Below are 18,844 nucleotides of genomic sequence, written 5' to 3'. Positions count from 1 at the left end.
TAAAACCTCTTTTTGGCAAGAGACCTTAAACTTTCAGAACTTTAAATTTTTCAGATAGCAAATCAGTTACTTAGCATTTTCTCTAATCAATAATACCTCCACATGCCCAATGATACACTTCACACAAAAGACATTTCCAAATAGATCAACCAACCTCATCCAGACCCCACACAAGGCACTCACAGATCAATACCCCAGTGCTATACTAACTCAACACATCCAGATCTAAGCCTTCATCACTTGATTCAGCAGACCCTCAAGTTCCCCCAAAAGTTTCCAGCCATGTCTGAAAGGCAGCCCTAGGGTGTGGGCAGGCGAGGAGCGAGCTATTCCAGGCCTGGCTGCTCCGGGCCTGGCCGCTTCCGACCTGGATGTTCCAGGCTTGGTTGCTGCTGCTCCGGGCACGGCCGCTCCGAGCCTGGCCGCTCCTGGCCTGGATGCTGCTGCTCTGGGCCTGGCTGCTCCCAACCTGGCTTCTCTGGGCCCGGCTGCTCAAGGCCCAGCCGCTACGGGCCTGACCACTCCTGACCTGGCTGCTCTGGGCTGGGTTGCTGCTGATCTGGGCCTGGCTGCTCCCGACTCGGCTACTCTGGGCCCAGCTGCTCCGGGCCTGGCCACTCCCGGCCTGGATGCTGCTGCTCCGGGCCTGGCTGCTCCTGACCCGGCTGCTCTGGGCCTGGCTTAAATATTTCTCTTGATAAAACTTTGGCAACATAAATTTACCAAAAAAGTCAAGAACAAATTATTGGCCCTAGCTGGTTTGGTTCAGTGGATAGTGCTGACCTCTGGACTGAACAGTCTGGTTTGATTCGAGTCAAGGCATGTCCCTTCAGAGAGCATCCGGAAGGCAACCAATAAAGGTGTTTCTCTCACATCAATGTTTTTCTTTATCTGTCTCTCCCCTTCCCTTCCACTCTCTCTAAAAATCAATGGAAAATATCCTTGAGTGAGGATTTTAAAAAAAAGAAAAAGAAAAATTATTGAATGTGTTCAATGCTTTTAAGTACCAAGCAAGCAATTAACATATGTCATTCATTGTTTGGCAAATGTGCCTCAGTTGGTTGAGCTTCGTCATTATTAGTCATTAGGGAAATAAAAGTCAACACTTTAGCCACCTATTTAGGATGGCTAAAATATAAAAAGACAATAACAAATATTGGTAAAAATGTTGAGAAATTGGACACCTTATACATTGTTAGTAGAAATGTAAAAAAAAAAAAAAAGGAACAGCCATTTTGACAGATTAGCAGTTTCTCAGTATGTTAAACATAATGTTATTATATGAATGAGCAATACTAGTCCCAGCTATATGCCCAAGGGAAATAAAAAGCTAATTCCATACAAAAACTTGCACACAGATGTTCACAGTAGTAGCATCATTCATAATCGCCGAAAGTGGAAATAATCCAAATGTCCACTAATGTAAGAACATATAAACAAAGGTGATATGTCCATACAATGAAATATTATTCAATAATAAAGATAAATAAAATATTGATATATTTTAATTAAAAATAATTTTATTAAAGTATATTTTACATACAGTAAAATTCTCATATTTTGCTCTACAGTTCTGTGAGTTTTGACATGAGTTTTGGCCTGTGTGACCACCATCACAATCAGGATATAAAACAGCTCACTCCTCCCAAAAATCCATGTCCCTTTTGCCATCAATTGACTTCCATCTCTGTGCAAGGCAACCACTGATGTGATTTCTATCACTGGAGATTAGTTTTGCCTGTTCTAGAATGTCATATAAATTCAATCATACAGATGTACCCATTTATATCTTACTTTTTTCACTCAGTATAACATTTCTGAGATTCATCCTTATTGTTTCATGTACCTGCAGTTTGTTTCTTTCTGCTGGTCAGCAGTTGGTGTGGAAATTATATATCAATAAAGCTGTGTTTTGTTTGTTTTTAAATTTTTTTGAGGAAATATTTAACTTTTCACCCTAAACACTTAAAATGGTACCCCTGATAGCGTTAATCAAATAAAAACTCCTCTGTCTCCTTTACCTCTCTTCTCTCACCCTACATCAGTGCCCAAGAGTTTAAAACCCCCGTTAGAGAGCTGGGTAATGGGCAGGTAGAAGCATTATATGAGAAGATAAGCCAACCATGTACCTCTTGACTGTAAGCTTTCCTGCCAGAAACAAACGTTAGGAAGAGAGGGGAGAACCTTTGATTTTTAAATCAAGGTTGAAATTTTGCTATTAAATGGAAGTAGACATGTTCACTCATGAAAAATCAGAAATACTTTAGTGCAACCAAAACTTCATTTAGGGGAAGGGAAAGGAGAAGCTTTAATGAATAAAGGTAATGAAGTAATTGAAGACATATTAATAAAATAATTGAAGACCAAATTTGGTTACATCCTGTAGGTTATGCTGCTTCAATGTACCACAACTGAAAGATGTAACTGACAATTCAGCTGTCAAATATCACAAAATACAACAGTCTTTTACTAGGCTTGCTCAGACTCTCTTTTGCACATCTTGGTTATGTTTCTACTTCCTGGACTAGCTCAAGACAGTCTCTTTAATGGATTCTATGTGTGGTAATGATGATTATACTAACATACATTTTAACAAATAGAATGGTCAGATATTAAAAATGCATCTTTTGGTTAACATAAACATTTTGACATCTGATATTTTCTCTATTAACTTCAAAAAGGAAGGTGTTTTTGTTTTTGTTTTTTAAGTAATGATTACAATGTGCAAATTGCTATAGCGGAGAAGTTGTTGTAGTGAGGGGAAAAAATCTGCTGCAGAACAAGGCAGATTTGGGTTCAAATCCTGCCTCTGATTCCTAAGAGAGTGGCCCTGGGCCAGTTCTCATCTCTGACTCAGTGCTATCTCCTGTAAGCACAACATTTCTTGTTTAGCTCTGTCCTCTACAGTACTGGTTTGTTACAGACTTTTTTCTCAGAAACGGCTTTAAAGAGAAGAATGTATTTACTACTCCACTGAGCAGTAAAATTAATATATATATATTCTCATGACCCATCAACAAGCACACAGAGTAAGCAATATCATATGCTCCAAGCCAATTTATTTACTTACTCTGACATGATATTTCTTTCTGCCATTTTATGTTTTGTTGAGCAGTGTTGAGCAGTGTGAACTCTTAATGGCTGATGAACAGTAAGCAAATTGGTGAGTGTTGGTGCTTCTGCAAGACACTAAGGCAGAGTTTCACAGTAAATTTTAAAATGCCCATTTTATGGCATTGAAGCACCTTCAAAAAAGTGCTGATGCTAACTAATGGTAAAATTTAGCAGTCAATCAGAGGGTTGGTGGAGGTCCTATGATTTGAAGTTCATTTTAAATAGCCTTAGAGAGAGTGGCCAACAATTATACGGTAGTCTGTAGAAATTATGCCTTGGAGATATGTCACAACTTCTGATTTGAAAGGAAGTAAATGATGATTACCAATATATGATACTGAGGAAAACATTCCTGTGGCCCTTTGCTGTTCAGATCCTGTCGAGTCTAGATTCAGTTAGCTTTTCCTTGTCAAGTGGCATTATCCTGTGCTAAATGGAATTTGTCTGTAATAATTCTTATATTGAAGTATTTTGTACATTAAAGAAAATAGTCTAGCCTGGCCAGTGTTGCTCAGTGGTTGAGCATCGACCTATAAAACAGTAGGTCAGGGTTCGATTTCCAGACAGGACATATGCCTGGGTTGTTGGCTCCCAGTGTGGGGTATGCAGGAGGCAGCCTATCAATAATGCTCTCTCTCCTCATTGATGTTTCTACCTCTCTATCCTTCTCCCTTCCTTTCTGAAATCAATAAAAATATTTTTAAAAGAAAATAGTCTATAAAATATCCAACCTAATGTCTGGCACATTGTAGTTTCTCAATGAAATACTTTTTATCCTTATAATAAAGAATTTTTGCCAAGATTTATTGCAGGAGGCAGGGAAACAAAGACTAAAGAGGTGTAACGCACTTTAAAAATCAGGTGACAAAATTAATTAATTAATTAATTAATTAAAATAAAAATAATAAAAATCAGGTGACACCCCTGTGGTGGGTGGCTCTGTTGATTATCATCCCTTGCACCAAAAGGTTGCTGGTTTGATTCTAGTCAGGGCACATGTGCAGGTTTCAGGCTCAATCCCCAGTACGGGGTGTGGAGGAGGCAGCCCATCTCTCCCTCCCTCTCTCAAATCAATAATAATATTTAAAAACTTCTTTTGAAAAAGAACAAATATGATTTAACTAAAGAAACAAGCCCTGGATGGGTAACTTTGTTGCCTTTTCTCACCATGGAGCTCTGTGAGAAACTAAGAAAGAGACTTCCAAAGCTATGACTTTGAGTGCTTCATGCAAACCCACACACAGCCTCCCCAGCCAGCACCTAGCACCTGCTATCACCCATGGGTTTTCCATGTTCCGTTCACCCAAACCCATGACAGCACACCTCCATCGCTGCGAGCTTAGGGGACCGTGATGGAAGAAGGCACCATGACTGCTCTGGGGATGCAACACTGGGGTGAACTGGCCGCATTTCCAATGCCCACATCTGGTTACTACTCTGGATCAAGGCTTTGACTCCCCAGGCCATGCCTTCCCCTTAAGCTATGCACAGCCCCAACAGGCACCACACTGATGGGAAGCACGGATCAGATGCATGAGAGCCCCCAGCCCAGGAACGAACTGGCCACTGCAGGGATGGCCCTGCTGGCCGTCCCCACACTCAATCGCCTGCAGAGGTCCAGACCCTACGGTTTGGTTCACTCCTCTTCCTCCCCAGCCCCCTCTAGAGAACTGAGCTTACATATATATAATCATCTGAAGAAATAATGATGCAAAAATTCCAAATTTAGCAAAAGATAGTAGGAAATATAAACCACAGATCAAAAAAGCTCAGTGAATAGCAAGCGCAGGACCTAAAGAAAGCTACATCAAGACACATAAAAATCGCATTGCTCAACACCAATGATGAAAAGAAAAATCTTTTAAGTAGTCATAAGAAAAGAGACACGCTATACACAGGAATAAACATAAGGATTACAAAAGATTTCTCATCATAAATGGTAAGGGAGAAGATAGTACAGCAACATCATTAAAGTACTCACAAGGCGGGGGGAAATCCTCTCAATTTATAATTCTAGACTGAGTGAAAGTATTTTTAAAAATAGTTAAAATATATTTTACATACATAAAAGATTGAATTTTTAAAATCACCAGCAGATTTTTAGTGTAAGAAATGTTAAAAGAAAGTCTTGCAAGCAGAAATAAAATTTTGCCAGATCTATGCCGAGAAATGAAAAACATCAAAGACAGTAAATGCATAGCAAAAAATATAATAAGAGTTTCTTATTATTTAAATATATTTAAATATAATTAACTATTTAAACAAATAATAATGTAATATCAGTTTTATAACATTTGTAAAATTAAAATATGCCGAAACCGGTTTGGCTCAGTGGTAGAGCGTCGGTCTGCGGACTGAAGGGTCCCAGGTTCGATTCCAGTCAAGGGCATGTGCATTGGTTGTGGGCACATCCCTGGTGGGGGGTGTGCAAGAGTCAGCTGGTCGATGTTTCTCCTCTCTGTGAAAAATCAATAAAAAATATATTTAAAAATAAATAAATAAATAAATAAATAAATAAATAAATAAATAAATAAATAAAATAAAATAAAATACATGACAACAATAGCACAAAGATTGCCTGGGAAAAATTAAATTTTGTTACAGTGAAGTTTCTATATAAGATGTGATATCCACTGATATAATATCCACTTGAAGATAGAGCATGACAAGTTAAAATCCTATATAATAAAGAGCAAATAGTCATCACATCCTCATGCCATCATGCCATAATGGCTCAGACACTCAACACTGGGGAGAGAGGAATGGGGACCAGCAGCTGCACCTGCGCCTCTGGTCCAGGGGAGGGACAAGCCACAAGCCCCACAGTCCTGTGAGCCAGCACAGGAATCAGGCCTAAACTGGCAGTCGGACATCCCCAAAGGGGTCCCCAATTGGAGAGAGTACAGGCTGGGCTGAGGGAACCAGCCTCTGTGCAAGAATGTCATGCACCGGGCCACCAGTATGTATATACCTATACATACTGAGTGGCCAGATTATTAAAATCTCTGAACGCATAATAATCTGTCCACTCAGTAAATATATATTAGAGCCCCGGTGCTTGCATGGGTGGGGTCCAGCAAGCCTGGCCAGGGGGAGGGGACATGAGTGTTTGGCCTGCCTGCATGCTGGTCAAACTCCTGGTAGAGGGGACAATTTGCATATTAGCCTTTCATTATATAGAATATAAACTGAGTGGCCAGATTATATATATATTAGAGATCCAGTGCATGAAATTCATGCATGGGGGGTGAGAGGAGGACTGTACCTCAGACCAGCCTGCACCCTCTCCAATCTGGGACCCTTCGAGGAATGTCTGACTGTCTGTTTAGGCCTGATCCCAGTAGGATTGGGCTTAAACAAGTAGTCAGACATCCCTCTCACAATTCAGGACTGCTGGCTCCTGACTACTTGTCTGCTTGCCTTCTTGATTACCCCTAACCATTGCTGTTTGTCAGCCTTATCACCCCTAAACCACACCCCTGCCAGCTTGATTGCCCCTAACTGCCCTCCCCTGCAGGCCTGGTCCCCCCCAACTGCTCTCCCCTGCAGGCCTGGGTGTCCCCCCCTCCCCAAACTGCCCTTCCCTGCAGGCCTGGTCACCCCCAACTTTCCTCCTTTGCTGACCTGGTCACCCCTAATTGCCCTCCCCTGCGGGCCTGGGTCCCCCCAAAACTGCCCTCCCCTGCAGACTTGATCACCCCCAACTGCCCTTCTTTGCAGGCCTGTTCCCTCCCAACTCCTCTCCCCTGCTGGCCATCTTGTGGTGGCCATCTTGTGTCCACATGGGGGCAGAATCTTTGACCACATGGGGGCAGCCATCCTATGTGTTGGAGTGATGGTCAATTTGCATATTACTCTTTTATTAGATAGGATAAAGGCCTGGTGCACCAGTGGGAGCCAGCTGGTTTGCCCTGAAGGGTGTCCCAGATCAGGGTGGGGTTCTCTTGGAATATGGGGTGGCCTAGGTGAAGGGCCTGTGGTAGTTTGCAGGCTGGCCACACCCCTTGGTGACCCAAGTGGAGGCCCTGGTATCTGGGATTTATTTATCTTCTATAATTAAAACTTTGCAGGCCAGGGGGGAGTGGGTGGAAGCTTGACTTCCTTCATCACTGCGGAAACCCAAGCCTCCTGCTCGCTTCATAGCCACAGCCGTCTTGGTTGGATTAATTTACATACTTGCTCCTGATTGACTGGTGGGTGTGGTTTGTGGGCGTAGCAGAGGTACGGTCAATTTGCATGTTTCTCTTTTATTCGTGTAAATATCTGTTTTTACACTACCCTGCCTTGCAGCTAGAGGTGGTCACATGTACAGTTTTGATCAATGACAAATAGGTAGAAATCTGTTGGAATTTTTATGATTGTTTTATCACATAAGCATAATTGGTCATTAATTCCAATTCCACACACACACCCCTCTTTAGAATGGGGTTAGAGCTAATTGCCCCAAGGTTGTAATCATGGCATAGTGTTTTTTAGCTCCCCCATCTGGGAGCCCACCAAGTATCACCTCATTAGAACAAGAGGAAGTAAGATGTGGATACACATACTTCAATTAAATGAGCTAATTGCTGAAACAGAAATCTCAGCACATCAGGTCACAGAAGACTGGGCAGGCAGCACCAGCGGGTCACAGAAGTCATTCCAATGGAAACTGTGATTGATCTGGCTCTTTAAAAAACCACCTGAAGTTAATAAAATGGAACAAATAAAATGGGGACCAGCCAGGCTGCAGCCCAGGAGAGGATTTTCACAAAGCATCTCTGCAATGGCCTTCTTCTTAAAAGCCTATTTAAGATTGTGTCTTCCTTCTTCTTCTTCTTCTTTTTTAATGGTGAAATCACACTGACTTTATTTCCTCATGAAGGAAATAAAAATCTGTATTCCTCCATAATTTGAGACCTTAGGGGGAACTTAAGAAATGTAATGCTTTGATTGCCAAATTTAAAAAAAACACACACACACACACAAAACAAAACAAGAGTTAATCATGAAATTCTTCCAAGTGAATTCATTTAAGTATGAAATCGAACTTTCTGGTTTTAAGTCCTATTCCTCTCTTTGTGACAGCTTTAGTGACCAAGGTATTGGTTCATTTCATGTCTACCCAACGAGAATTCTTGATGGATACAGGATTCATAAGATCTGTATAGAATATATCATTCTAAAGTGTTCAACTCATATTCAGGGAAAGGCTCTACTATGACCAGAAAAATTGAGCCAATTTTAATATAAAAATGTAATACTAATTGCCAATGAGGTTGACTTCACACTGATGAGCTAGATACTCTAACCAACATCATAGACAGATTGGAATGTCATAAAATATGGACAGAAAAATCATCCTAGAGCTTAAAAGAACTGACATGGTGATATGGTCAGTGATTTCTGTGGTCAAGGACTTAAAGTCTTAGAGGGCTGCTGGGTCTTGATAAACATTGTAAAGATTGTTCTCAAAGTAGAGGTTCTCGCCGAAACTGGTTTGGCACAGTGGATAGAGCATCGGCCTGCCTACTGAAAGGTCCCAGGTTGGATTCCAGTCAAGGGCATGTACCTTGGTTGCAGGCACATCTCCAATGGGGGGTGTGCAGGAGGCAGCTGATCTATCTCTCTCATCGATGTTTCTAGCTCTATATTGCTCTCTCTTCCTCTCTGTAAAAACTCAATAAAATTTTTTTTTAAAAAGCAGAGATTCTCATGTGGTTGGTAGTGCACTGGAGTTCCATTTTGTGAAGTTCCAGTCAGAAACTCTTTGCTTATATGAAACACCTTTCTTTTCCCACATAAATATTTTTTGGCAAGTATGGCAGCCAAAATGGTGAGCAATATCATGGCAGCACTGGAGAGTCCAATGTATAACTTACTGGTGTTCCTCTGTGTATTTGTTTCAAGCTCATGTGAGTTTCATTGTATTTCCAACCACAATCTGAAGGCTGGGTCACAGTGCTATTCCCATCTGTGGGCAAGAAGAGTTCAGTGATGAGCTGGTCGTACTTGTTTCCTGTGGTCTGATAGGCTGTGTTTCTGATGTCTGCACTGCAGAAGATGAATTGATTTCTGTCTTAAGGTTCAGTGTCAATGCTGGAGTTGTGGGAGTGGAGGTGAAGATCTTACATGGTGTAGAAACACTGGTGATCTTAGGTAGAGCTGGCTTTATCTCCAAAAATATATTATTTTTATAACCATTAAACCACCCTTTGAACTCAATATGGTAACAATAGGTGCCAGTGTCAGACAGGGCTGCATTCTATATGGTTTAAGACAAATTCCCTCTAGAAATTATCCCATTCATCCTATAATGTTTGTCCTTCTCAAAGGAGACATGGTAGCCATCAGTCATTACGAGTTCATTTGAGCAATTGAATGAAGGACACGCCCTTCGACCCCAGCACATGGGTGAGATTTTATAAGCTATTGAAAAGATGCAGGGTAGCTGAAACTGGTTTGGCTCAGTGAATAGAGCATCAGCCTGCGGACTGAAAGGTCCCAGGTTCGATTCCGGTCAGGGGCATGTACGTTGGTTGCGGGCACATCCCCAATAGGGAGTGTGCAAGAGGCAGCTGGTCGATGTTTCTCTCTCATTGACGTTTCTAGCTCTTTATCTCTCTCTCTTCCTCTCTGTAAAAAATCAATAAAATATATTTTAAAAAGAAAAGAAAAGATGAAGGGTAGTGTGACAGCCTGATCCACCACTCCAGTCATATATGACACAGAAACTACAGCATCTGCCCAAAGCAGTATGAGTCTGGGGAAGGCTACCCAAGGAGGCATGATGGTATCAGCCTGTGTCAACGTGCCTCCTTCTTTATAACCTTAGAGGACAACTTCTATTCAGCTGATCTTTGGGTGGTTTTCAATGACTTTTGTGAGGAGAAACCAAGATGGTGGCAAAGGAAAACAGCTAAACTGCCGCCTCGCACAACATTTTTAAAATTACAACTAAAAGACAAAACATCTATCACCCAGAACCATGGGAAATCTGGCTGAGTGGAAGATTTACAACTAGAATAAGGTGACCAGATCGTTCCGCTTTTGGCAGGATAGTCCTAATTTCTAACAATTTTTCCCCAAGTCCCACGGGATCTTTTCAATCTTTCCAAAAATCGGGACTTTTTGAAAATGCCGCGGGACATGGGGAAAATTGTTAGAAATCGTAACTGTCCAGCCAAAAGAGGAACGATCTGGTCACCTTAAACTAGAAGGAAAGAGAAAGGAGCACAAACACTGAAAAGCTGAGGTACGGAGACACACAAATCGGGCTGGTGGCAGGCAACAGGGTGTGTGGCTTTTTTCAACCCGAAGGGAAACAAGCTCCTGATCACTCTGAAATCCAGTTTCTGGGGACACGCAGGGGACCCAGATGACTATGGGGAGAAGCTGGACTGTCAGCCATCAGGTTGGAAAGTGAGGGTGACTTTATTTGCAGAGGTGCACGCAGCAATCATTGTTTTCTGCACTGGAGCATGGGACACGGGGACTTGGAAATGTGGAAAGGCAGAGAAGGCTGGCTGGCAGCCATTGCTGTTTGCCATGCCCTAGCCTAGTGATGCCCTGAATGCCCACCCTTCCCTGACACCCCACCCCACACATTCTACATGGTTAATGACAAATCATTTCCTACCAGGCTCCACACAGCAGCTTTTGCATATAAATGGCCTGCCCTGTGGCAGCTTAACCAAATAGACTGCAGCTCCAGTCAGACTGCTCCAAAACCACCAAATCCCAAGCAAAGAGGAGAAAACTGCAGTTCTTGTTGTAGCTCCTGCTGGGTGGCCTCAGACAGTAGCTGACTGTAACCCATTGGAGGGAGATCCAGAAACTAGTGTATTTAGTGGTCAGTGTGAGACAACACCAGATTTCAACTACTCTCATAAGGGACACATTCAAGAGACAAATTCAGTGAGCACCAAAGACCTACTGGAACAAGTCCTACCCCATAAATGTATCTCCAGCACAGCAATTCCTGTTATCGACACAGGGGGTCCTCACAGCCAATTGGCCTGGAGGTTAATTCCTCCCAGTGACACCAACAACAATCAAGACTTAAAATGTATTTTTTAAAAAAAAAAAAAAAAAAAGAGGAAAAAGAAGAAAAAAGTTAAAGATAAAAATTATGAACAACAAATACATATCTATCAACAAGTGAATCTAAAATTCAAGTGAATTAAAAATCTGAGGAACAGAATAAACTGGTGAATATAATAGAATCAGGGTCATAGAATGGGAAGGGATTGATAATTCTCAGGGGTAAAGGGGTGTCTGTGGGGGGGGTACGGGAAGAGACTAGACAAAAATCATGCACCTATGGATGAGGACAGCGGGGGGGGGGGGGGGGGGAGGGGGACGGGGGGGGGGCAAGGGAGGGAAGTAGAGTGGGAACGGGGTGGAGAGGAGCTATGGGGGGGAAAAGGAGAAACAATTATAACAATTTGAACAATAAAGATTTATTAATTTTTTAAATGACCTTTGTGCAATAATTTCCACATGTTAGGGTAAGTTAGAAGGTTCCCAGCTCCTCTGATGGTTTGTCCTGTGTCTTCCTTCTTTACACAAAACTTAATAAGCCTGAAGGCAGGAATGACAGCTGACTCAACCTCTTATCCTCCCGTGGTGCCTTGAACATTTTAGATTCATGATACATTATTAGTAAAATTTAATTCCCTCCCCTTCTGGCCATCTTGTGACCACATAGGGGTGGCCAACTTTTGCCCACATGGGGGCGGCTATCTTGTGTGAGCGCATGATGGTAAATTTGCATATTACTTCTTTATTTATAAGACTACTGGCTGATGCATGAAATTTGTGCACGGGAGTGGTGTCCCTCAGCCTGGCCTGCACCCTCTCCAATTTGGAGCCCCCTTAAAGGATGTCCTACTGCCAGTTTACAAGGATCGTGCTTCAACTGGCAGTTGGAATCCCTCTAGCAATCCGGGACTCCTGGCTCCTAAGTGCTCACTTGCCTGCCTGCCTGATTGCCCCTAACCACTCTGCCTGCTGGCCTTCTCACCTCCAACTGCACCCTGCTGGCCTGCTCACTCCAAACTGGCCCCTGCTGTCCTGATCACTTCCAACTGACCCCCACTGATGGCCTGCTCACCACCAACTGCTTCCCTGCTGATCTGCTCACACCATTTGGCCCCCCCACCAGCCTGATCACCCCCAATGCCTTCCCCATTGGCCTGATCACTCACAACTGCCCTCCCTTCTTGGCCTCTAACCACCTCTACCTCGTCCCTGTCACCATGGCTTTGTCCAGAAGAACATTCAAAAGGTCTCCCAGTCTAATTAGCATATTACCTTTTTATTAGTATAGATAGAAGCCTAGTGCACGGGTGGGAGCCGGCTGGTTTGCCCTGAAGGGTGTCCTGGATCAGGGTGGGGGTTCCCTTTGGGGCGACCTGGGCTAGGGGCCTGTGGTGTTTTGTAGGCTGGCCATGCCCCCATGGGGTGAGGGTCCTTGCTGTTGGGGGCGTGGCCAGCCTGGATAAAGGGCTGATGGCTGTTTGCAGGCTGGCCACACCCCCTTCAGGGTGGGGGTCTCTGCTGGGGTGCCTGTCAAAGCTGGATGAGGGGCTGATGGCTGTTTGTAGGCTGGCCAAGCTTCCCAGTGGGGACCCTCACCCCATGGGGGTGTGGCCAGCCTAGATAAGAAGCTGAGGGCCATTTTCAGGCTGGCCATGCCCCCCCCTGATGACCCAGGCCCCCATCCCTCCTGCATGCTCCAGCTCCATGGCTGTCACCATCTTTGTTGGGTTAATTTGCATACACACTCCTGATTGGCTGGTGGGCATAGTGGAGGGATGGTTAATTTGCATGTTTCTCTTTTATTAGTGTAGATGTTAGACTTTATTTGGGGTTTTTATTTAAAGTATTAGGCCAGGAGAATCCAAGATGGCTGCTCGGGTAGGCACCTAGCCTCAGCCGCAGGCAACAATTTCAATAAAATACAACTAAAATATAAAATGGACATTACCCAGAACTACAGGAAAGTTGACTGACTGGAAATTCTACAACGAGAATCAAGGAGAAAACCAGAAGGAAGCGCGGAGGAGCTGTAAAAGCCCACGGTACGGAGACCCCCGGCGCGCGAGGAGAGGACGGAGCCGGAGAGGAGGGAGGCTGAGTGCCTGGCTGGCGTTCCCAAGCGGGAAGGAGAGAAAAGCTCCGACTGTGCTGGGCCCCCAACTGCTCTGAATCCCGGTTCTAGGCCAGACCCCGGGGACCCAGGCTCATCCAGAGGGAGCTGGGCTGTAAGGCGGAACCCTGGGGAAGCGGCGAAAGGAGGTCCCAGAGGCGCGCACACTACGCGCAGAGAAGGGACAGCCAACTGCCCTGGTGGGAAGGAGACAGGGGCTCCAGACTGCTCTGAACACCACCTCCAACTCCACTTCCAACTGAACTGAACCCCAATACCGGACTCATTGGGGGAGAGCATAGACAATTTGGCAGCAGGCGAAAATCGAGGGCACCTTTCTCTCAGAGGTGCTTGCAACAAGTACTGAAGGACCCTGAGTCTCAGGAGTCGCATAGGGCGGGGCTGACGGAAGCCAAAGCTGTAGACTCCACCCTGAAACCCCGCCCCATCAGGAAAGCTGCCTGCAAAAATGCCTAAACCAAATAGATCACAAACGAAAGAAATGGAGGACAAAAAGCGACTGGATATAGAGTTCAAAACCACATTTATAAGGTTTTTCAAGAGTTTCCTAGAAAAGGCTGATAAAATAAATGAGACCTATGAGGACATGAAAAGGGATCAACAAGAAATAAAGAATACATTGTCTGAAATAAAAAAATATTATACAGAGTCCTAAAAACAGAATAGAAGATCGCAAGAATCAAGTCAAAGATTTGGAACATAAAGAGCCAGAAGACACTCCTCTGCAGAAGCTAGAAGGCAAGAGAATCCAGAAAATTGAAGATAATGTAAGAAACCTCTGGGACAACTTCAAACGATCCAACATCAGAATTATGGGGGTCCCAGAAGATGAGAGAGAGCAAGATATCGAAAACATACTGAAAGAAATAGTGACAGAAAACTTCCCCCACCTGGGGAAAGAATTGGACTTACAAGTCCAGGACGCACACAGAACTCCAAATAAGAGGAATCCAAAGAGGACCACACCAAGACAAATCATAATTAAGATTCCAAGAGCAAAGGACAAAGAGAGAATATTAAAAGCAGCAAGAGCTAAGCAGGTAGTTACCTATAAAGGAGCACCTATACGATTGTCAGCTGATTTCTCAACAGAAACCATGCAGGCCAGACGGGAATGGCAAGAAATATTCAAGGTGATGAATAGCAAGAACCTACAGCCAAAAATACTCTACCCAGCAAAGCTATCACTCAGAATCGAAGGTCAGATAAGGAGCTTCACTAATAAAAAAAAAGCTAAAGGAGTTCATCACCACCAAACCAGAATTATATGAATTGCTGAAGGGAGTTCTCTCAGAAGAGAAAGTAAATAAAGATAAAAATTATGAACAACAAATACGTAGCTATCAACAAATGAAGCTAAAAACCAAGGAAATTAAAAAAAATCTGATGAACAATATTAACTGGTGAATATAATAGAATCAGAGGTATGGAAGGGGAGTGAACTAATGATTCTTGGGGAAAAGGGGAGAGGGGAATGTGGGAAGAGACTGAACATAAACTGTGCACCTATGGATGAGGACAATGGGGAGTGGGGAAAGGGCAGAGGGTAGGGTGGGAAGGGGGGGGAAAGGGACACTTGTAATATGAACAATAAAAATTTATTTTAAAAAAATAAATAAATAAATAAAAATAAATAAATAAAGTATTAGGCCAAATATAATTTTCTGTAAAAGATGCTTATTAGCTATTTTTGAAGTCTCCATAAATTTTGCATATGCAACAAAACTTAACTTTTGGGCCAAAACCGGTTTGGCTCAGTGGATAGAGCATCAGCCTGCACACTGAAGGGTCTAAGTTCGATTCTGGTCTAGGGCATGTACCTTGGTTGCGGGCACGTCTTCCAGTGTGCAGGAGGCAGCTGATGTGTGTTTCTCTTTCATCAATGTTTCTAACTCTCTATCCCTCTCTCTTCCTCTCTGTGAAAAATCAATAAAATATATTTTTTTTAAAGTTAACTTTTGGGTTTATTACTTTTAATTGTAGCTAAAGATAATAGCAAGACCATGATGGTTTCTTGTCATTTTCCTTTGCTCCATAGAAAACCTACTTGTCTCATGCCTGCATTTTACCTGCCAATGCAAGTCTGTTTCAGGATACCTGCTTAGGCTCCCAACCCAGGAGTTCATTTCAATTCCATCTGTTGCCAAAGCACTTCATTGTTTCATAATACGCAAAAAATAAATAATAATAATTAAATAATGCTGCCAAAACCGGCTTAGCTCAGTGGTAGAGCGTCGGCCTGCAGACTGAAAAGTCCCAGGTTCGATACCGGTCAGGGGCATGTACATTGGTTGCAGCTGCATGAGGCAGCTGGTCGATGTTTCTCTCTCATCGACGTTTCTAGCTCTCTATCTCTCTCCCTTCCGCTCTGTAAAAAATCAATAAAATATATATAAAAAAATAAAAATAAAAAATAACTTAAAAAATAATAATTAAGTAATGCTAACTAACAACAGCAGACAATTTAATGTTTGAAAATATAAGAGGAGCCTAGCCAGTTTAGTTCAGTGGATAGAGTGTAGGCCTATGGACTGAAGGGTACAGGGTTCGATTCCAGTCAACGGCACGTGCCCAGGTTGAGGGCTTGATCCCCAGTGGGTGGACGGGTATTCAGGAAGTAGCTAATCAATGATTCTCATTATTGATGTTTCTATTTCTCTCTCCCTCCCCCTTTCTCTCTGAAATCAATAAAAATATATTAAGTAAAATATATATATATATTAAGTAAAAAAAAGAAAGAAAATGTAAAAGTTTGAACAAAAGATTATATGTGGGATTATTTTCAGTGACATATTTAAACATGACTTAAAGAAATGCAAAAGATAGAACTTTATAATGTTGCTATAAAAAGTAAAAAAGAACTGTAACAATTTCATGAGCTAAAAGAGGTGAGCACCTGACTCATAGTCAAACCAATGTTTGTTTCCCAAATGGGTAATGCATCACATTAGCTATACCAACAAATTAAAATAAATTTAATTTACTTATCTGCAAAGGGTGGTTTTAAATAATTTTTACTACCTCCACACTATTGTGGAGTGTTTAGTTAAATATCCTTCAAGTACAAAAATGCTTGCATTCAACTGTGACAATGACAAAAATGACAGAGCCAATTAGAGTATTAGACTATGGGAGATTAAACATGAAAGAAATCTTAGAAATAACTGCAATCTAATATCTTAAATTACATAGAAGAAAATTGAATGTCAAGAATTATAAAGAATCTGAGAATTGCTCTGCTTTTAACCTAATGTATTAGCTTGCCCACAGTTGCATATATGCTGGCAGGAGGCATGAGACTCCCTGGGTCAGAGACAAAGGGTTTTAGTATACAGGGCACAACATGACCTTCATGTTCAAATTGGTTCCCACTGCTTCTGAAGTCTTATCTGGGGATGACGTTGTGAGCATAGGTAGATGCTGGACACTCAGTGGATTTGTGCTACAGCTAAGAAATTTCAAGTTTAGGAAATCCATAATTTTATAGGAAGAATGCTACCAAATCAGCCTAATGTTTTCTGGGAAGAAAAAAATTATCTTTAGCACCCAGATCAGGAAACAAATCTTTTATCTGCTCTGGAGGGAGACATTAGCTCTACAAACATCTGGGCAAGCAAAACAAAGATGCCAATGCCTCCTGCTCAGATGTGCAGAAATGTGACACTCATATAAAGAATTGTCTCTCAAAGCTGAGATATAGTTAGAAGAGATTATTCATCACCAAGCTCTTAACAAGTACAATAAATATGGTACAATAGAAATATAATATCTAATATTTGATGGTGGACTCATTCTAAAGTGATACCTAATGAGTTAATCTCTTCTTAAATGCAGAAAGAATCTGTGACTTGGTTTTAACCAAAAGAATATGCCAAAGGCCCTAGCCAGTTTGGCTCAGTGGATAGAGCATCAGCTCCTGGACTGAAGAATCCCGGGTTCATTTCTGGTCAATGGCACATACCTTGGTTGCAGGCTCCCCAGTATGGTTGTAGTACATACAGGAGGCAACCAATCGATGTCTCTCTCTCTCTCTCACATCAATGTTTCTCTGTTTCTGTCTCTCCCTTCTATGTCTCTAATATATATATATGGAGAGAGAGAGAGAGAGAGAGAGAGAGAGAGAGAGAGAGAGAGAGAGAGAGAGAGAGAGAGAGAAGAGAGAGAGGAAGAGAGAGAGAGAATGAAATGGAATGAAAAAATATCCTTAGGTGAGAATTGACAAACAAAAAAATATGCCAAAGGTGATAGGATATCTGATGATAGGTTGGTTACTCTAGCTATTTAGCTAGCTAGCTAGCTTTTTCTTAGAAGACCTATGGCATATATATATATATATATATATATATATATATATATATATATATTCTAAAACATTATCTATGCTAATAAAAGCCTTAGGTGACCCTTTCACCCTAGTGCAACATCCTCACATCATCACAAGATGGCCACCCCCACATTGTCACAATATGGCTGCCCCACATCATCTCAAGATGGCTGCCTCACTTCATCACTAGAGGCTACCACAAGATGACTGGCAGAGGAGGACAGTTGTGGGTGAACAGACCAGCAGGGGAGGACAGTTGGGGTCAAACAGGCTAGTAGGGGAGGAGAGTTGGGAACAAACAGGCCAGCAAGGGAGGGCAGTTGGGGGTTGACCAGACTGGCAGGAGAGGGAAGTTGAGGGCAATATCAGGGCAGCAGGGGCTAGTAGGGTAGCAATTAGGCATCAATCAGTCCAGCAGGGGAGTGGTTAGAGGGCGATCAGGCTGGCAGGCAGGTGAATGGTTAAGAGCCAGCAGTCCCGTTCAGCATAACCATTATTGCTTGTCTCATTTTCAATTTTTGTAAGTATATTTCCAGTAGGACATGATCTCACTCATCTAGGAGAAATGGTGAACAACATAGACTGAAGAACAAGAACAGACATAGAGATAAGGAGCCATAGATCAGACTGTTGGACTTCAAAGGGACAGTGGGGATAAAAGGGAGAGATCAACCAAAGGACTTGTGTGCACACATATGAGCCTAACCAGTGGTCAAGGACAATAGGGGGGTGGGGACATGAGTGGGGAGGGGTGGGGGACTGGAATGGGGAGGTTGAGGACAAATATGTGATACCTTAATCAATAAAGAAATTTTTAAAAAAGAGCCAGCAGTCCCAGATTGTGAGAAAGATGCCCCACTGCCCTTTTAGGCATGATCCCTAAACTAGCAGTCAGACATCCCCCGAGTGGTCCCAGATTGAAGAGGGTGCAGGCTGGGCTGAGGGACATCCCCCTCCCTGTTCAGGAATTTCATGCTCCAGGACTCTAGTATATGTATAATATGTATTTATGTTTCTTATCAGACCCAGGCCAAGGCCTGCTGGTCTTGAAGAAGCACACTTCAACTTCTGTATGGTAACTGCTTATGGAAAGGTTTCTGTATGCAGCAGGGAATTATGAGTGTCCTCTAAAACCAAAGACAGCCTCCAGTCGATAATTAATAAAAAGCTGGAATCTTCAGTCACACAACTGCAAGATCAGAATTCTGCTGACAGGAGAAATGAGTGTGGAAACATTATTTCCTACTTGAGCC

The sequence above is a fragment of the Pipistrellus hanaki genome (genome assembly GCF_964339955.1).
Source record: "Pipistrellus hanaki genome assembly, chromosome: 2".
NCBI classification, from domain to species: Eukaryota; Metazoa; Chordata; class Mammalia; order Chiroptera; family Vespertilionidae; genus Pipistrellus; species Pipistrellus hanaki.
This window is presented reverse-complemented; position numbering follows the sequence as displayed.